Consider the following 22,307-nt stretch of genomic DNA (forward strand, 5'->3'; position numbering starts at 1 on the left):
GTACTTTCGGTTAGGTTACAGCTTATTCATGAATGAAAATGTGGGTTACAAATATGTGGGTTGATGATGTGAATTATACATGTTAATATGTGCTCAATATGTGTTTGAAATGCATTTGTGAATTATGTTAAGTGATTATTGCTTATGAAATCAAGAAAATGAGATATATGTGCATACTTGTAGAAATGTTTATGTATTTGTTTTAAGATAAGAAAATGATTTTATGGATCGATGCAAAATCAGTAATGAATTACAATTGCTATCGATGAGCTAATGTTTATATGGATATAATTCAATAAGAGGACGTTATCCTAAACTATGCATCGGTAGAAATTTTCGAGGACGAAAATCCCTAAAGGGGGGAAGAGTTGTGACACCCCTAAAGTGACCCTAGTCGGAAAGTGGTTTCGGGACCACTAAACCGAGTCATAAAGATAATTAACCGTCATAGTTGATGCTCATTATATGTACATATGCATGTGTGAAAATTTCATGTTTGAATTTTGTTAATAGTAAGTGAATTTTATCAAATAGGACTTATGTGAGAAAATTTGGAAATGTGCTAGGCAAATGTAAAGTGGCCTAATAATGCATGTTGTGAAATGATGGGTTTGCATGTCAAATTACCCAAAATTAAAGCGTAGTGGCCGACCATGCTATGGGTGGAAACATGTTGCAAACATGTTGTGTTAGTGAGTCATGTTAGAAAGAATAAAAAAAAGGGGTTAGGATTAAAGTAATGCAAAAAGGTGGAGTGATGAAAAAAAAATGGTCTCATCCATGCCCCCCCCTTTGCCGTGAATGGAAGAAAGGAAACAAAGAAAAAAAAAAGTGTTTATCCTTGAACATCTTTGGCCGAATAGAAGAAAGAAAGGAAGGGAATGAGCTTGGAGAAAAATCGGCTATGAAGGCTCACTAGATTAAGGTATGTTTAGTGTTGCTTTGAAAGTTCATACATCCCTTGGATGATTAGTCTAAATTCTAACTATCTCATGGATGGATTTGGGATTATTAGAGAGTTAGTATTCGACTCAGAGGCTCCAAAAGTTTTAGTTGAAGCCTTGAGACTATTAGCATGTTAGCTATATGGATGTGTTAAGCTACTTGAAATGCTAGATAAATTTGAACTCCCTACCAAATTCTTTAGGCAACCCATGTTAGAAATTTCGGTATTGAGATGTCTAGATCTTTCGGCCATTGTAGCTATGGAGGAATAAAGTTTTTGTTTCTTGTTAAATTGGATGAATCTTGTTGTATGAGTGCTTGAACAAACTATGATTAAATGGATGCATAGATTCAAAGTGGGAAGAAATGGGCTATTATATTTGATGCTAATGCCGAATATGAAGATGATGAACTTGAATAAATAATATTCAGCTAGCATGATAAGTTATGAAATATTAAATAGATGATATAATTGATTGATGAAGTGGCTAATAGGGATTTCTAATGAAATTGTTGCCAAGGCCGAATGTATCATGAAGTAAATAAAAAAAATTCTAAATGTGCATTATGTGCTTATATGTGTATTCGGCCAGGGAAGTTCGACATGAAACTTTGATAGGTTTGAGAGATGAATGACCGAATGAGCTAGAGGTTATGTATGGATGAATTTTATGCACATGTGTGTGTGTGGCATTAGTAGCTAATGGCATTCGGCATTGTTTAATTAAAATTAGAAATGAATGCTTGAAAGTTAAATAGGTCACTCTAATGACCAAATATGCTAAAAGCTAATATATGGACAAATGATACGAACGAATTGGTTTTTGAAATGTATATGGTTGCCATATATATGTGTTTGATTGAGAAGTAAATTTGTTTGATTTAGCTCAAGAGCCTAGAGGATCAAAGTTGGATAAGGGAAAGGAAAAAAGTGATCGAAGAGCCGTCGTAATCGTTCGGCAACTTCCGAGGTAAGTTTTAAGTGTTTAAACGTTGAGTAAATTCAATTATAATAGGACATGATGAGTTGATTTAGTAAGATATGATATGGCCATGATATGTTCTAAGCTCAAATGGTAAGTTCTTAAGTGTTTGAGCTTGGGAATTTAAGGGTAATTTGAAATAGTCTGCTTCGGACAGCAGCAGTAATGTGACTTTAGAAAATCACCATAAATTTATGGACTTGAATTAGAGGCTGAATGAGACATGAAATTAAAGCTTAATGAGTCTAGTTTCTTATAAAAGAAACCGTGTAAGCAAAGTAATTTCCGATAATGATATATTTAAAGTTGTGTGAGACGGTGTCAGAATGACTCCGAAATCCCCTGTTCTGTTTTTAGAAAATTATTATAAATTGTACAAAAATGGTTATAAGATAAAATTTATATTCTTTGACTCCTTAATGAGTCTAGTTTCAAATGAAATCAAATACAACACATTTTGAATTCTGTAAAATGAGAAATTTGATTCGTAGTGAAGAGTGGTCAGATTAGTCAAACAGTGAAACAGGGGAAACTTTAAGAAAAATCTGGTATTGATTGGCCAAACCTAAAATTCTGGAAATTTTATGGATGGAAGATATACGAGTCTAAATTCAGGAAAAATTAACGGAAAGTGATTTGGAGTTTTGTAGCTCCAGTCATAAATAATTTAGTGACTATTGCGCAGGAAAAACAGCTTGTGCTGAATTTGAGATTATGTTGTGAACCTTGATAAACTTGTTTTAGTTGCTCACAAGCTATTGATTAAACCCATACTTGAATTCTAAATCGTGATATTGTAAGTTTATGAGTATTCGAATATGAAATGATAGTATGGCCTAATGGTCGATGTGATGAATGTGAAAGTGTATATATGTGATAAGGCCTAATGGCCGATGTGATGAATGTGAAAGTGTATATATATGTGACAGGGCCTAATGGCCGATGTGATTAATGTGATAAGTCCCGAAGGGCATTTGTGTCAGTACTATATCCGGGTTAAAACCCCGCAGGCTTTATGCGAGAATATTATCACTGATTAATGTCCGTAAGCTTCGTGCTCGTACTATATCCGAGCTCTAAAGACCCGATGACTACGTGTGGGGATTTTGTCCGGGTAAGACCCGATAACTTCGTGTGGAGATTATGTCCGGGTAAGACTTCATTATAAGAATTGCTTATAAATATATTCAATGCGAAAGGTTAAACAGGTATGTACTCCAAGTTTATATGTGAGCTTGATTTGCACTAAATCATAAGGTAGTTATGTGACGCATACGAGAGCAATCTATGAGACTATTCCTATGATTATGTGACATCAGATCAGAGTGAGAGGTTATGTGAAATCATACGATATATCTATGTCACATGAGCTCACTTTTATGTGAAAGTTTATCTGCCTATTGTATATGATGAGATGTGCATATTCGGTAAAGGGATGGTATGCCCGAAGGAAGAGTGAAATAAAAATACGAACAACTATGTTATAATTTGATTGTTATCTGTTGACACTGCTTAAAACTTACTAAGCATTGTAATGGTTACTCCGTTTACTCTGAGTCATGCCATATATGTATAGATTCCTCTCTGAGTCTAGTTTCTATAGAAACAAACGGCATCAGTATTGAAGCTCTGTGCAGGGAGATATCCAAGTCGTAATGTGCAAAGGTCAGTGTAGTCGATCCCTGTAACATGGGAGACTTTGACTAATAAACTGTACTAATTGGCCTGACCAAAAATTCTAGAAAAAAATATGTAGATGGGCATATGAGTCTAGTTTCAGGGAAAAATTACGAAATTGATTTTCAAGTTGGGAAACTCAAGATATGATTTTTAAGGTGACAGTGTCGCAGTTAGCCAACTGCCTGGAAAATTTTAAAATGGACTGCGATAATAAGCGAATTTAGTCTGTGAAGCCCTCGTGTCCGACTCCGGCAACGGTCTCGGGTACTGGGTGTTACATAGTGCATCCTTCCAAAACCGTGATGTAAACCTCGGATATCTATCCGAAATAATAGAAATAGGCACACAGTGTAATCTCACAATTTGAGAAACATATAATTTAGCTAGCTTATAGAGCAAATAATCTGTACGAACCGGAACAATGTGAGTTGATTTAGTCAATCTATCCACAATAACCTAGATTGTATCTTTCTTGCTCAGTGTCATCAGTAAACCGGATACAAAATCCATCGTGACTCTGTCCCATTTCCACTCAGGTATCATGATTGGCTGAAGTAATCCAGAAGGTACCTAATGTTCGGCTTTTACTTGCTGACAGATTAAACATTTTGAAACAAAGTCAGAAATGTCTCGTTTTACACTGCCACGAGTAAAGTTATGTTAGATCATTATACATCTTTGTACTACTCGGGTGAACAGATAACTGACTATTGTGAGCTTTGTTTAAAATAATTTGAATCAACTCTGAATTTCTCGGAACACATATTCTATTTCTGAACCTCAAACAACCCTCAATATCAACTCTAAACTCGGATTCAACATTCGATTCATATTGAGCTCGCTTTGCGAACAAATCATCATCAACTTTCTGAGCATCACAAATTTTTTGAACAAGTAACAGTCTTTCTTTTAATTAAGCTATTATCGAACCATCATCAAACAATGATTTTTGGCTTAAAGCATCAGCAACAACATTAGCCTTTCCCAGATGGTAGTCAATCACAAGCTTGTAGTCTTTTAACAACTCTAACCATCAACGTTGTCTCAAATTCAAATCTTTCTGAGTCATCATGTAACACCCCAAACCCGGCCCAGACGTTATGGCCAGATCTGACGTGTCACATGGACTTACGACTTAGTATGCATTCGTTGGTTTAAGTGATTGGGGTGGTCTTTGTAAAAACAGCGGTTGAATGAAAAGCCGGTTTATCAATCTTTAGGCTATCCATTTGTTGTGCTTGTTGAGTCTTGGAAACGTTCATTAATTTTGAAAACCCGCGCAGCCTAATACTAGTAGTTTCGACATAGTATAAATATAATCAGAAAATAAAACCATAGCGAAAAAAGAAATTTAAATAGCGGCCTTATTACAACTTAAAACCCAAAATTAAATCAGAATATAAAAATAATAAAAATAAACTAACTTAGAAAAACGAACTTTGCAGAAGATGTGGCCACTCTGAATCCCTTACAGCTCCAAGCCCACTATGGTTGGGGATTTCCTGCAGAGATGAAAATAAAGGGTGAGTTCGGTAAACTCAGTGTGTAACATAACCCAACCATAGCCCAAAATAGATCAAACCTCAGAGTCAGACTTATCTGGGCCTTGGCCTAGTACAGAAATCAGAATGAAACCCATAGGCCCATAGCAGATACAGAACAAATATATCATGAATGTAGAAATCCCAACCTAGAGCCATCCATAACACCCCCGTACCAGCCTTACACCATGTGGGAAGACTACTCGACCCACCCAACCGCTACACACCACAGAAATTGCAACGAGGCTGCCAGATATTGTGACGAAGTCACCAGATACAGATATTATGGCTAGGCCACCAAAATAGATATATATATGTGGCGAAGCCACCAGATTGCTGACGAAGTCACCAAAACAAATATATGTGGCGAGGCCACCAGATTGCAGCGAGGCTGCCAAAACGCTTCCTCCATCAATATAAACCCATGTCCCATGCAACAGAAATAATATGTCATGGCATACGTATACAGAAGCAGAACATCATGCTTTTCAGAAAAAAAAATAACCCTAGGGGTAAAATCGTAATTTTGCATGCATAAGGGTATTTTAGTAATTATTACCTATTGCTAAGGTTTCATGCTTATTCTAACGTTTACCAAGTAATCAGAAGTACTTACCTCGTCTTTTTACCAAAGTGGGCCCATTGGCCCATTGGCTCGTTTTCGGCCCATTAAGCCCAAAAATACTGTTGTGCACAAAAATGCATACTCTACACTCTAATCATCCAAATGCACCATATTCATTAACAACTGTCTCACAAGCGCTCGCACGCTCTCGAGTTCACAAAATACCAACGTTTTGGTATTTCGGGTTTTACCAATTCAGTCTAAGGGAGGGTGTCGTTTACGCACCTGGTTGATGACGATTGATGACGATATCTCCCACGCAATAATCCTACAATCGATCACTAACACATTAGACTTACAACTTAACGATAACTAACATAAATCCACGTCAACTAACCCAATCATCACACAAGTTAGTCATTTACGCACGAGGGGCAAAATAGTCATTTTACTCTCTAGGGGTAAATAAGTAGTCCTACCCTACAGGGGTATTTTAGTAATTTTACAATTTATCCACTTGGGCCTACAGACCCATTGGGACCACATCGCCCATTTCAGCCCATCGCAGCTCGAAATAGCCGTCCTACTGCTAGAGTAATGAGAAATACACACCTGTTAGGAGACTGCAGTTAATCCGCGCTCCAAACACTCTTAGCTGACGCCAAACCCAAACGAGCACGTCACAAAGCGAAAGGGATCATCCAAGAAGGGTATGCCTACTCTCCTCATGGTTTGCTCTATTTAAAACCAGCTCTCCACTACTCTTATGTTAGCTTCTCGATGTGGGATCCGTCCATCACTAGAGTTTAAAACCAACACCAACTCTTGCTGTCCCAACATAGCAAAATAATCAACCTTTGCGTGTCGAGGGATTCGAACCAAAGTCCTCTCACATGCCAACTCACGCGACCACCACTTGGCCATCAACTCATTTGTGTCATAAACCCAACACATTAAACTTTAAAGCGCACCTACTTGCTTCCAGATTTATTGAAAAGAAAAACCAAAATATATTGCATGAGCCAAGACTTGAACCTTGGACCCCTTGCTTCCTCTATGGCGTCACTTCTTTGTCCCCTAAATGGCAGCACCTTGCCACTACACCACACTCGTTTTTGTGTCATCTTTTACCCCTTTACTCTTAAAAGCCCAAACGCCAATTGCATCACCTGTTCATAAAATTAAAATTCTGAAGACTACCACGGATTTAACTTAAGTTTGGGCCTTCCAAAGGCCCACTAACCTACTAAAATATATATTTTAACTAACCAGAACACATACAAATTTTAAAAATCATAGAAACACAGAAAACTCGAAAATTGGGGCGTTACAACTCTACCCTCCTTAAAGAAATTTCGTCCTCGAAATTTTACCTGAATCAAACAGATGAGGATATTGTTGACGCATCGCCACTTCTGGCTCCCAAGTAGCTTCCTCTCTGCCATGATTACGCCACAGCACCTTTACTAACGGAACTGATTTCCTTCTCAAAATCTTAACATCTCGATCCAAAATCTGCACAGGCTCTTGCTTAAAAGTCAAGTCTGTTTGGACCTCAATCTCTGCAACCGGCACAACATGAGTAGGGTCAGAACGATACCGCCTTAACATGGAGACGTGAAAGACATCATGAATCCTATCCAATTCTGGAGGTAGCTCCAATTGATAAGCCACTGGACCCACTCGCTTAAGAATCTGATAAGGCCCAATGAACCGTGGACTTAACTTGTCTTTCCTCCCAAACCTTAATATTTTCTTCCAAGGTGAAACCTACAAGAAGACCATATCACCCTCAGAGTACTCAATTTCCTTGCGCTTTAAATCTGCATATGACTTCTATCTATCAGATGCTTCCTTCAACCAGTCTCTAATCAACTTGACCTTATCCTCAGTATCTGCCACCAACTCAGGTCCAAGAACCTGTCGTTTACCCAACTCGGTCCAACAACTAGGTGTACGACATCTTCGCCCATACAGTGCCTCATAAGGAGCCATTCGAATACTTGTCTGATAACTGTTGTTGTATACAAACTCTGCCAACAGTAAGTAATCCTCCCAACTACCTAGAAAGTTGATAACGCATCCCATCAACATGTCTTCCAGAATCTGAATAACCTTTTTCGACTGACCATCAGTCTGAGGATGAAAGGCTGTACTAAAATGCAACCGCGTACCCAACGCCTCATGCAACTTTTTCCAAAATCGAGATGTGAATCTAGGATCTCGATCAGAAATAATCAACCCTGGCCTCTGTGAAGTTGCACTATTTTCGCCACATACAATTTGGCTAACTTATGAAGTGAATAATCAGTGTGGACAGGTATGAAATGAGCAGATTTGGTCAACCTATCCACAATTACCCAAATCGAGTCCTTCTTTGACGGTGTCAAGGGTAACCCACTCACAAAATCCGTGGTTACCCTCTCTTACTTCCAAAGTGGTACTTTCACTAGCTGCAAAAGTCCGGAAGGTAATTGATGTTCAGCTTTCACTTGCTGACAAGTCAGACATTTTCCCACAACTTCTGTTACCTATCGTTCAATCCAGGCCACCAATACAACTCCTTTAAGTCGCGATACATTATACTCCCTCCAGGATGCATAGCACACAAACCTCCATGAGCTTCTTTTAGAATTTCTGGCCTCAAGTCAGAGTCATTCGGAATACAAACTCTACCTCAGTAACACAGAACTCCCTTGCTGTTCAGTCCGAACTCAGAAGTATCCCCATTCTTAACCTGCCGGAATTGAGAAACCAAAGACTCATCCCTCGACTGTTTTTCCTTAATCTCATCCACCTAGGTCGGCCTAACTTGCAGTTCTGCTAACAGACTACCATCGTCATACAAACTCAAACGAGCAAACATGGCTCTCAGGTCAGATACAGTTCTACAACTTAGGCTACTAGCCACCACATTAGCTTTGCCTGGGTGATACTCAATCGAGCAGTCATAATCCTTAAGCAACTCTATCCATCTCCGCTGCCTAAGGTTTAGGTCCTTCTGAGTCAGTAAGTACTTAAGACTCTTATGATCTGTGTATATAATACACCTTTCTCCATACAGGTAATGTCTCCAAATCTTAAGCTCAAAAATTACCGCTGCCAACTCCAGATCATGAGTGGGATAGTTAAGTTCATGCGGTTTAAGCTGTCGCGATGCATAAGCAACCACTTTACCCTCTTGCATCAGCACACAGCCCAACTCTACATGTGATGCATCATTGCATATGGTAAAATCTTTTCTAGACTCTGGCTAAATTAGTACAGGTGCCTCGGTCAGAACTTTCTTCAGCTTCTCAATAGATTCCTATTGTTTCTCAGTCCAAACAAATGGTACTCCCTTCTTTATAAGCTTTGTCAAAGGCGCTGCCATCACAGAAAATCCTTCCACAAACCTTCTATAGTACCCAGCTAAACCCAGAAAACTTCAAATTTTCGACACTGACCTCGGTGGCTTCTATTCCAGAATTGCTTCAATCTTTCGAGGGTCCACCTTGATCCCTTTAGTAGAGACAACATGCCCCAATAAAGTTACCTCTCTCAACCAGAACTCACACTTACTGAATTTCGCATAAAGCTCCTTCTCCCTCAGCACTTACAGCACAATACGAAGATGCTCATCATGCTTCTCCTCAGTTTCAGAATAAACCAGAATATCGTCGATAAAGACGACCATGAATCAATCCAAGTATGGCTGGAACACTCGATTCATCAGATCTATAAATGTCGCAGGTGTGTTCTTCAACCTAAATGGCATAACCAAGAACTCATAGTGACCATACCGAGTTCTGAATGCCGTCTTGTGAATATCCACCTCCTTAACCTTCAACTGATGTACCCAGATCGAAGGTCAATCTTTGAAAATACTGAAGCTCCTCTAAGTTGGTCGAATAAATCATCGATTCTCGGCAGTGGATACTTGTTCTTAATCGTTAGTTTGTTCAACTGCCGATAATCGGTGCACATCCGCATTGACCCATCCTTCTTCTTTACGAACAACACTGGTGCTCCCCACGGAGACACACTTGGTCTAATGAAGCCTCTATCCAATAACTCTTGAATTTGGGCTTTCAGCTCCACCAACTCCTTCGGTGCCATCCTATAAGGTGCAATGGACACTGGTGCCGTTCCAGGCAACAAGTCAATTCCAAACTCAACCTCTCGATTCGAGGGCAAACCCGGAAGCTCCTCTAGAAAAACATCTTGAAAATCCTTGACGGTTCTAACTTTATCCACTGTCAGATCCTTAGTTTTTGATTGGCTTACAAATGCCAAATAAGCCTCACATCGCTTTCGAATCCACTTCTTGGCTTTCAATGCCGACACCACATTAGACAAATAATCCCTACGCTTGCCTATCACCAAAACCTCCTCATCCTTTGTGGTCTTTAACATCATTCGCTTAGCAACACAATCCAGAGTAGCCCTATGCTTAACAAGCCAATCCATTCCCAAAATGAGATCGAATTCTCCGAAAGGTAGCTCCATCAGATCTCCAAAGAAAACTTTTCCTTGAGTTTCTATAGGCACATCTCTATACAGTTTATCTACCCTAACTGAGTAGCCCAAAGTACTTAGTACAGATACCCCACTCACGGTCTCCTCAGAGCGCACACCCAGCGACCCAGATATAACACATGCAACATATGAATGGGTAGATCCAACATCTATCAACGCAGTGTACGGCATACTGGAAATCAGAAACGTACCAGTTATGACATTAGGTGCATCATCCTCCACTCGGTGACGAGCTGCATACACCAATGCCGGCTGACGAGCCTCAGCAAATCCAGCACCCCTGCCAGGCGCTCCTCTTCCTCGACCATTTTCATTACCACCTCTGCCTTGCCCACATCCTCTTGGAAACTGTGGTCCACCCCTCACTGGTTGAGCGACCCTCTGCTCTAAAACTTGAACCTGATCTGGTTCCTGGGGACAATCCTTAACCTTATGTTCCATAGAGCCGCATCGGAAACAAGCAACAGAACGTTTCTCACACTCGCCCATATGCATCTTCCCACAACTCCTACAACCCTACGGTCTAACAGCATTCATCGGTACTGCTCGAACTGGCTCCATTACCCTTGCTCTCTTAACATTCCTGTTCATACCACCTGAAAGTCCTGAATCTCTCCTAAAACGGTTCCGATCTTTCTCACGATTCTGTCTTTCTGTATGCTTCACTTCCTCAGCTATCTTAGATTTCTCCACTAAAGCAGCGAAGTTACGCTCCCTCTTCGGAGCAATCATCACCCTAAGTTCATCCCTCAGACCATCCTCGAAGCGTACGCTACTCTCATACTCTGTAGCGACAATCCCAAAAGCATACCGGCTCATTCTCAGAAACTCAGACTCATACTCAGCCACTGACTTACTCCCTTGGACCAGGTTCAGAAATTCTTTTCGGCGAGCGTCCGTAACTAGCCCCAACATACTTTGCTTTGAAGGTTGTCTTAAACAGCTCCCAAGTCACACTGTCAGCAGGAGTTCCATCTCTCACCGTGAGCCACCACTGATAAGCCTCATCCCTGAGTAACGATATGGCTCCCTTCAGCTTCTGCTCCACACAGCAGTCCAGATCATCCATAATCCACTCTGTGGCTTCTAACCAATACTCAGCCACATTCGGAGCTACACTAGATACGCCCCTAAATATCTCTGCTCCATTGGCTTAGAGCCGCTTAGAAATAGACCCCCGAATTTCGTTTCCCGTACTTGCCCAGCAACCCTTTCCAAAACTCAGAGCATTGCCTAGGACAAAGCATCGTCCCCGGCACCTCGATTATGAGACTCTACCTCCGTTGCCGGTGGTACTAGAGACAGAGCATCTACTGCCAGTACATGTCCTGAAGACGAAGATTCAGCCTGAGCATTACCTCGGCCACGTACACCGCCTCTTCCACAAGCTGCTCGTGTACTCATTTCGTATTATCTGATTAAAAATTTTATGAATCAGTTTAATATTTCAGTGTTTATTACAGATGTCTTCTGAATAATAGTAATTCAGAGTTTGAGTTTGTTTCCTTTTGCGGTAGCCTAGCTACAGTCTCAGTCTACGTATTAGAGTTTCTATAGTTCCAGTGTTACCCTAACTAAAGCACCATGATAAGGTTTTGTACAGGCATCTAATAGATATTTCAGAAACAATCAGAAAGGCTCAGAAAATTTAGAAAAACCTAATTTTAGAAAACCGATTTTAATCTTTAAAATCATCTATTTGTAAAGAGAAAATATTGGAAACATTCTCGAAAACAATTTATAATCAAGTTCCAAAAAAAAATAATTTTTGAAAACCTTTATTCAATGTTTCTTTACAAACTCCCGTTTTTAGACCCGTTCCACATTTGAGTTGTAGCAACCTGGCTCTGATACCACTAAATGTAACATCCGAAACTCGACCCAGACGTTATGGCCAGATCTGACGTGTCACATGGACTTACGACTTAGTATGTATTCGTTGGTTTAAGTGATTGGGGTGGTCTTTGTAAAAACAACGGTTGAATGAAAAACCAGTTGATAAATCTTTAGGCTATCCATTTATTGTGCTTGTTGAGTCTTGGAAACGTTCATTAATTTTGAAAGCCTGTGCAGCCTAATACTAGCAGTTTCGACATAGTATAAATATAATCAGAAAATAAAACCATAGCGGAAAAAGAAATTTAAATAGCGACCTTATTGCAAATTAAAACCCAAAATTAAATTAGAATATAAAAAAATAAAAATAAACCGGAGAAATATATCATGATTGCAGAAATCCCAACCCAGAGCTATCCATAACACCCCCATACTAGCCTTACACCATGTGGGGAGACTACTAGACCTACCCAACCGCTACACACCACAGAAATTACAGCGAGGCTGCTAGATATTGTGACGAAGTCACCAGATATAGATATTGTGGCTAGGCCACCAGAACAGATATATATATGTGGCGAAGCCACCAGATTGCAGCGAGGCTGCCAGATATTGTGACGAAGTCACTAGAACAGATATATGTGGCGAGGCCACCATATTCCAGCGAGGCTGCCAGAACGCTTCCGCCATCAATATAAACCCATGTCCCATGTAACATAAATAATATGTCATGGCATACGTATACAGAAACAGAACATCATGCTTTTTAGAAAAAAAATAACCCTAGGGGTAAAATCGTAATTTTGCATGCATAAGGGTATTTCAGTAATTATAACCTATTGCTAAGGTTTCATGCTTATTCTAACGTTTACCAAGTAATCAGAAGTACTTACCTCGTCTTTTTACCAAAGTGGGCCCGTTAGCCCATTGGCCTGTTTTCGGCCCATTAAGCCCAAAAATACTGTTGTGCACGAAAATGCACACTCTGCACTCTAATCATCCAAATGCACCATATTCATTAACAACTGTCTCACGAGCGCTCGCACGCTTGCGAGTTCACAAAATACTAACGTTTTGGTATTTCGACTTTTACCGATTCAGTTTGAGGGAGGGTGTCGTTTACACACCTGGTTGATGACGATTGATGACGATATCTCCCACGCGATAATCCTACAATCGATCACTAACACATTAACTTACGAATTAACGATAACTAACATAAATCCATGTTAACTAACCCAATCATTACACAAGTTAGTCATTTACGCATGATGGGCAAAATAGTCATTTTACCCTCCAAGAGTAAATCGGTAGTCCTACCCTACAGGGGTGTTTTAGTAATTCTACAACTTATCCACTTGGGCCTACGAACCCATTGGGACAACATGGCCCATTTCAGCCCATTGCGGCTCGAAATAGCGGTCCTACTGCTAGAGGAATGCGAAATACACACTTGTTAGGAGACTGCTGTTAATTCGCGCTCCAAGCACTCTTAGCTGACGCCTAACCCAAACGAGCACGTCACAAAGCGAAAGGGATCAGCCAAGAAGGGTATGCCTACTCTCCTCATGGTTTGCTCTATTTAAAGCCAGCTCTCCATCTACTCTTATGTTAGCTTCCCGATGTGGGATCCCTCCGTCACCAGAGTTTAAAACCAACACCAACTCTTGCCGTCCCAACATAGCAAAATAATCAACCTTTGCGTGCCAAGGGATTCGAACCAAAATCCTCTCACATGCCAACTCACGCCACCACCACTAGGCCATCAACTCATTTGTGTGATAAACCCAACACATAAAACTTTAAAGCGCACCTACTTGCTTCCAGATTTATTGAAAAGAAAAAAAAATATATTGCAAGAGCCAAGACTTGAACCTTGGACCCCTTGCTTCCTCTATGGCGTCACTTCCTTGTCCCCTAAGTGGCGTCACCTTACCACTACACCACACTCCTTTTTGTGTCATCTTTTACCCCTTTACTCTTAAAAGCCCAAATGCCAATTGCATCACCTGTTCATAAAATTAAAATTCTCAAGACTACCACGAATTTAACTTAAGTTTGGGCCTGCCAAAGGCCCACTAAGCTACTAAAATATATATTTTAACTAACCAGAATGCACACAAACTTTAAAAATCACAGAAACACAGAAAACCTGAAAATTGGGGCGTTACACATCAAATACTTCAAGCTTTTTTTATCAGAATAAACATGACATTTCTCACCAAATAGACAGTGACGCCATATCTTCAATACAAACACAATGGCTTCCAATTCCAGGTCATGTGTCAGATAGTTCTTTTCATGTGGCTTTAACTGTCTCGAGGCATAAGATATGAGTTTGCCTTCCTGCGTCAAAACACAACCCAAACAATTTAAAGATGCATCACTATAGATAACAAATTCTTTACTTGATTCTGGTTGGACTAGCACTAGAGCTTCGGTCAAAAGGGCTTTCAACTAATCAAAACTTTTCTGGCACTTTTCTGACCACTCAAACTCTACATCTTTCTGTAATAGCTTTGTCATCGGAGTTGCAATCATAGAGAAACCTTTCACGAACCGTCTATAGTAACCAGAGAGTCCCAGAAAACTTCAGACTTCAGAAACATTTCTATGAGGTTTCCAATCAAGTATAGCTGAAATCTTACTCAGATCAACTCGATTACCTGATACTGATACGACATGGCCCAGAAAACTGACTTCGCGTAACCAGAACTCACATTTACTGAACTTCGCATACAACTGTTTATCTCGTAAAGTCTGTCACACAAGTCTCAGATGTTCTGCATGCTTGGTTTCATCACGAGAGTAAATATAAATGTCATCTATGAACACAACTACAAATTGATCCAGTTACTCTCTGAAGATCTAGTTCATCAAATCCATGAAAATAGTACGTGCATTAGTAAGTCCAAAAGGCATAACCAAAAACTCATACTGCCTGTAACTCGTTTGGAAAGCAGTCTTTGGCACATCAGAATCTTTAACTCGTAACTAATAGTAGCCTCATCTCAAATCTATCTTTGAAAACACTGTAGCCCCTTTCAGCTGATCGAACAGATCGTCAATCCGTGCCAACAGATACTTATTCTTTATAGTTACCTCATTGAGCTATCTACAATCGATACACATTCTTATAGTTTCGTCTTTCTTTTTCATAAACAAAACTGGTGCACCCCAAGGAGAGAAACTCGGTCGCGCAAAACCTCTATCTGTCAACTCTTGCAACTGAGCTTTCAATTCTTTTAATTAATTAGGTGCCATTCTATACGGAGAAATCGATATTGAAGTCTTCCTCGACACTGATTCAATACCGAACTCAACTTCTCGAATAGGTGGCAAACTCGGCAATTCTTCAAGAAACATATCCGGATACTCGCACTCAACGGGTACTGATTCAATCTTTCTTTCGATTACTTTACTGTCAAGCACATATGCAAATTAAGCTTCGCAACCTTTTCTTACATATTTCTGAGCTCACATCGAAGAAATCACTGTCGGTAAACCATTCAGATCATTAGACTCAACCCGAATAATCTTATCTAGCACCGTAAATCAATAGTCTTTCTTTTGCAATTTACAACAGCATCATGCAAAGTCAATAATTCCATACCCAGAATTATGTCGAACTCATCAAATGGCAACAACATCAAATCAGCCGGAAAACACAAATCTCAAATCATCAAAGGACAATTCTTACACACTTTGTCAACCATAACATACTAGCCCAAGGGTTTGATACTCTAATCACAAACTTAGTAGACTCAACAGGAAAAGTCTTACTGAATACTAAAGTCTCACACACATAAGAATGAGTCAAACCAGGATCAATCAATGCAATTACACACATAGAGAGTGAATGTACCAGTAATAACATCTGGGGATAAGACCTACTCTCGTGCACGAATAGCATCCGCTCTGAAAGGTGCACAAGCCTCGGATCTAACCACTGTATCTTTAGTCCCTCGCTGACTGCTACCCACATTACCCGTATTTCTAGGTGGTCTGCCTCGAGCTGCAGTATTACCTAATCTCGTATTTTTCCCTGTATCTTGCTTGACCAACTCAGGCATTCACGGATGGAGTGATCCATCGATCGACATTTAAAACAAACCCGATCATACAATCTACAATTTTTGGGATGCCATTTACCACAATGTTTGCACTCTGGTTGATTTGATTTAACATTACCAACACTAACTACTGAGGAAGCTCTCGAGCTCATAGGTGGTCTATCCCGATTTCGTCTAGAATAATCAGGTATAGCCTTAGAACGGCTAAAATTATCTCAAAACTTCTTTAATGCCGATTGAAATGACTTATTCGATGATCTCTTATGTGAATCTCTAGCTTCAAAGTCAGCTTTTCTTTTCTCTTTCTTATGTGAATCTCTAGCTTCAAATTCATCTTTTCTTTTCCCTTTCCCAAGCTCTTCGGCTTTGCAGGCTTGCTCAGCCAGGACTACAAACTGTTTTATTTTAAGTATGCCAACCAGCAGTTTAATGTCTTCATTCAACCCGTCCTCAAATCTTTTACACATTGTAGCTTCGATCGAAACACACTTTCGGGCATACCGACTGAGTCTCACGAATTTTCGTTCATATTTTGTCAAGGTCATCCGACCCTGTTTCAACTCCAGAAATTCTTTGCGCTTCTGATCAATAAATCAAGCCAGAATTCAGTTCGTTCTGCATCATCATCATCAATAGCTCTGAATTCTTCAGCCCTGTGTTTTTTGATTTTATCAACATGAGGCTTATGTAATCTCAACGGATCACTCACTTGAGGTATAGCAAGTATTGGAGAAGGATTAATCAGGGGTGGATGTTGTTGTGCAATCGGATTTGTCTGGATATACTAAGTAAACCAATCGTTCATCATTTAGTAGAAGGCTTGTTTAGCCTCTCCCTCTTTGATACTCGAAGTCGGTCGAAAATCAACCGGGGCTGTCCCTTGCGCGGGAGTAGGCCTTATACTCTTGACATCATCAGCTACAACTCTTTCGAGATCCATTTACTATATGAAAACACATTTTCAAATGTCAGAAATCATCACACTATCACAGTATATAATATGGCATTTATAGCTAGACTCACACGCGCTACGTTAGTCCTAGAATTGACAAAACCGTAGCTCTGATACCAATAAAATGTAACACCCATAACCCATATCCATCGTAAAAATGGGGTTACGAGGTATTACCAGACAAGACACAAATTTCGAACAATCATATGCATACACTTGCACAAACTTTCAAACCAATCAATTATTAACATAAATAACCGATTTAATCATTATTACCATATAGCTGAATATAACCTTAATGCAACTTATAGAATGTGCAAAACGTACAAACAACAATACACTTCAATTGCATTCTAAAAATCAAACGTAAATAGAACTCACAAAACCAAGTACACATAATCATATCAATTTGACCATATCATATTCGGCGCTTGTACCTTACTACATATTCAATCAATTTATCTTCATAATTTAAGGACTAACCTATACACTATTTGACATTCATCTACTATCAAGTAGAACATTTATACATCACATAAAAACTCATATAATTTTCATGATTTACTACTGGACAAGTTACTATTCATTTGGTTATTTTTCAATGCATTTAGCTGAATACAAATATGTTTAACAATTATTCACTTTCAACTTTATTCAATTACTTTACAAGTCTATACATTTCAAATATTTAAATCAATATACATATAAAAATATATATAACATAGCTTGTCTAACATTTTAACATACCATAACTGAATATAAACATGCTAATATTACCTATTAAGCAATATAACAACGATCACATTTTTAATTAATTCAAAGACCATATATTTGACTAAGTATTTAAGTATACATTTTACTAAGTTTTATGTCATATCAAACTTATTACATCATATTTGTATGTATATATATACCAAATCATGTTAAATACTTATGTTATACATTTACCAAAATACAACTCAAAACCAACTTGTTTCTTAACAATTTGGTAATAATATAAACCATTCATAAAGATAAATCATACCATATAACATGCATATCAAAATGAACTCCAACCTTGTTTGGATATAACCAAATATTCCTTAATACGAAATCACGCAATAAAACCTTAATTAAGGATATCAACTGAATTCACATACATATTTGTCTATCCATATATCATATCCGAATCAACCAAATGCACATATCCAAAAATCACCAACCAACTTCAATGCACAAAAACACATATCACAAATATCATTCTTCCATGACACATAGCATGATAACCAAAATGAACTTAAACCATAATCAAACAAAACCAAATTCAAGCATAGAAGTTAAGCCATTTTCGCATGGCTCAAACTATACAAAACCAAAATCCAACATTTTAAACTATAATCTAGCCTATACATGCCATAAGTTCGAAAATTCAACTTATAAAATACCGAAGGCAGTCGATAGTATGATAGACTTTGACGATGATCCCCGCGCTTGTAACTTGACTCAAAAATCTATAAAACAATGCAAACAAACACATACAGTAAGCTATCATAGCTTAGTAAGTCATAAGCAAATAAATAACTCAATGTTAACATTACTCAACTTAACCAAACTAATTTATGCTATCTTATTCACATTTATTTTCAAGATCATATTTACATATATAACATATCCTTCCATATAAAATTTCACATTGGTCGAATATACCTAATCTTATAAACACATATTCAAGAATCATTTCAAAAGCATTCACATTAGATATTATAAAGGCCGAATACACTTTCCATATTCAAATCCATTCTCCATTTACATCATACATGTTTTGTAACAAATAATAAGTAACTTTCTTACCTTATTTCAAGTACATAATAAGCTAACTCATACCTGGTCATTTTAGCTCATTTTACACATTCAATCACAACTTATCGTTACACGATAAACCATTCGAAATTAGGTAGGACACTCGGATAATCACATATATCATACAATGCCAATGTCCCAGACGTGGTCTTACATGTAATCACATATCGATGTCACTATCCTAGACAGGGTCTTACTCGTACACATATATCAGAGTCACATATCAATCCTAACGTATAAAATGTAGTTTTACTCACACACATATATCTAAGTCACATATCGATGCCAACGTATAAAACATGGTCTTACTCGCACTGTAACACCCCAAACCCCGCCTCAACGTTATGGCCCAATTTGTGATGTCATATTGGAGTGAGTTTTAAAAAGCGTAGTTTTATTGGAAAAAGTCCTTTGTGTTAAAACATTTTTTGTGTTCTTTAAAAGAAGTTAACTTATTTGTTCATTTATTAATTTACAAGGTTGATTAGCAAAACATGGCCCATTCTAAATTGTTATTACGTTTTAAAAACATTGTTCGTTGCGGAAGCTTTTAAAACGAGTTCTATAGCTTGGTAGCTAAAAATCATTTACTTTTTTAAAAAAAACTCGTGTCCTACTGCTAACAAATATAAGTCAATTTAAATAAACCCCCATGATAAAAACAATACTTAAAACACCCTTATTATATAAAATTTACCCAAATAAAACTACTTTTCCCAAAAATCCAAAACGAAACATAAACAGTGGTGTGGCCATCTCCGAGTCCCTCGCAACACCGACCCGCCTAAGGATTACCTGTGCAGATAGGTAGAAAAGGTGAGTTTATGAAAACTCAGTGTGTAATCCATATTTAGCAAACAGTCAAACATACAGTGTTGAACGGTCTTGGCCTATGCCCATATCAGTCGCAATATCAGTGTGGGCCTTAACCCAATACAGTGACAGTATCCAAAATGAATACAAGATCCTACCCATCCATCCTCTACATTCCACTCCATCCAACCCTACACTCCATGTGGGGATAAAATCGACCCACCCATCCCTACACTCCAGAAAATAGTACCGGTTGCATCACTAACAGTATTTACAGCAGAGCTGCCAATAATAGGCTTATAGCCTTTCAATACACTTCCTCCAATATCATATGTCCCATCCCATGCAATGCAACATAATATAAATGTACATATATAATTAAGATGGCATGCTCAAGAATTCATATATCAAATGGGGGTATTTTTGTCATTTACCTTCTAGGGGTATAGCTGTGATAACATAAATTAGGGTCTAGGTGTACTTACCGTCCCAACAGTAGGTCCACAGTCATCTCATATGACCCGTGCAACCTTAACAATTTTAACAACGAAAATGGCCCAAGCCCATAATACGACCCATGTGGGCCCACACACTCGTATGGCCCCATAAGCCCGAATAATGGCCTTCGCCATGTAAACTACATAGTTGGCCCAATTCTCTCGACACAACAATATGGTTTACCTGTGTGGGACCCATAAGCCCGTGAGCCCACAAGGCCCATGTAACACCCCTCACCCGTATCCAACGTCGGGATAGGGTTCGAGGCGTTAACAGACTTAAACATTCACAACATGCAAAACCGGGCCACAAAAATTTCACCAAAAAATAAAACATCTTGAACACATACATATCGTCCCTTATATAGGTCTTCAAAATCTATAACATACATTGGGGTGGTTCGGGACTAAACCAAGAACTTTGAAAATCTTTGGGCAATTTAACTAATTTTCTTACTTCGGAGAGTCACACGCCCATGTGGATTGGGCCGTGTGGTCACACACGTCCGTGTGGCTTGGGACACACCCATGTCCTGCACCCATGGAGCTCTCTGTCCGTTTGGTCATGAACAAGTTAGGGTCACATGGTCAAGGCACACGCCCGTGTATCTATCCATGTAGATAATTTCAAGGCTATTTTCCAAGCCAATTGTCACCCTTAATTACCTACATACACTTATACATTTCCATAGCAATTGAAATGGCATATTTGAGTAATTATATATCCACAATCAAGACACAAGCATGGCATTCTCACAACAACACATAACATATTACCAACCATGCATGGCAAACAAGCACATGCACATCACCAATATTAGACATAACATAAATAGCTAGATTTATAAGTCAGAATCATTAGCTCACTAAAGACCAATATATTTGGCCAAATTATAATAACACATGTTATAAAACTAGGTCCCTATACATGCCACTCACTTGATAATTCAAGCATATATGTTTATACTCTTAAGGTGTTGGCTTGATAGTGTGATGTTGCCTCTGACGATCTCCAACCCCGAGCTAACCTAACAACACTAAAAGAAATGGAAAGGAGGGGGTAAGCTTTACGCTTAGTAAGCTCGCATGAAAATAATAAGCAATTTACTAACATGCTTTCCATAGTAAAACTATCCCAATTATACATTTGCACATGTTTTGGTTAAGCTATTTTCTTGAGTAACAGTCAATAAATCATTTATATCTAGAGCTACGAAACTCAAAATTAAGATCCGTAAATTTTCTCAGAAATGAGACACATATATATTTCCACTATAAAATTTTTAGAATTTTTGTCCAGCCAATAAGTACAATTTATTCTTTAAATTATCCCCTATTTTTCTATTTGACAGCTTCAACCTTTCTTCACTAAAATTTATTTATCTCATACTACGAGACTCGGATAATGTTTCTGTCTCTTTTTCCTGAAAGTAGACTCATTAAGGATTTTATTCATATTATTTCTAAGTTATAATTATTTTTGTACAATTTCTAGTGATTTTCCCAAGTCAGAACAAGAGATTTCAAACTTATTCTGACTCTGTCTCACAAGAATTCAATATCTCATAATAAAAAATTCTTTTGATTACACTATTTTCTTTATGTGAAACTAGACTAATTAATATTTAATTCCATATTTTATTCAGCCTTTAAATAAATTTCCACTATTTTTAGTGGATTTTCAAAATCAAACCACTGCTATTGTCCTAATCTGTCTTAGTGCAACATATTGATAATTATCACAGGCTTGTCATAGAAATTATTCTCATAAATATCACTCATTCATTTTCACTTTCTTCACAAGTCCATTTCATTTCAAATTTCAAACATGTACTCATGAGTTTCGAGTACGTACTTGTGCTATCTCTTAGCACAACCACTCATGCAAACAAGACAATCATATGCATCATATTAGTATCAACTAAGTATAGATGAGTTTATCATACCATTTTTCTTTATATCACTATGTATGTTCTTACCGTTGAATTATTGAATTTCTGATGGACCTTTTCTTTTCCAATTGTACACTCAAGGTGTACGTTTCTTTCTGAGTGGTACACACAAA

This window comes from Gossypium hirsutum, chromosome A02 (genome assembly GCF_007990345.1).
Source record: "Gossypium hirsutum isolate 1008001.06 chromosome A02, Gossypium_hirsutum_v2.1, whole genome shotgun sequence".
NCBI classification, from domain to species: Eukaryota; Viridiplantae; Streptophyta; class Magnoliopsida; order Malvales; family Malvaceae; genus Gossypium; species Gossypium hirsutum.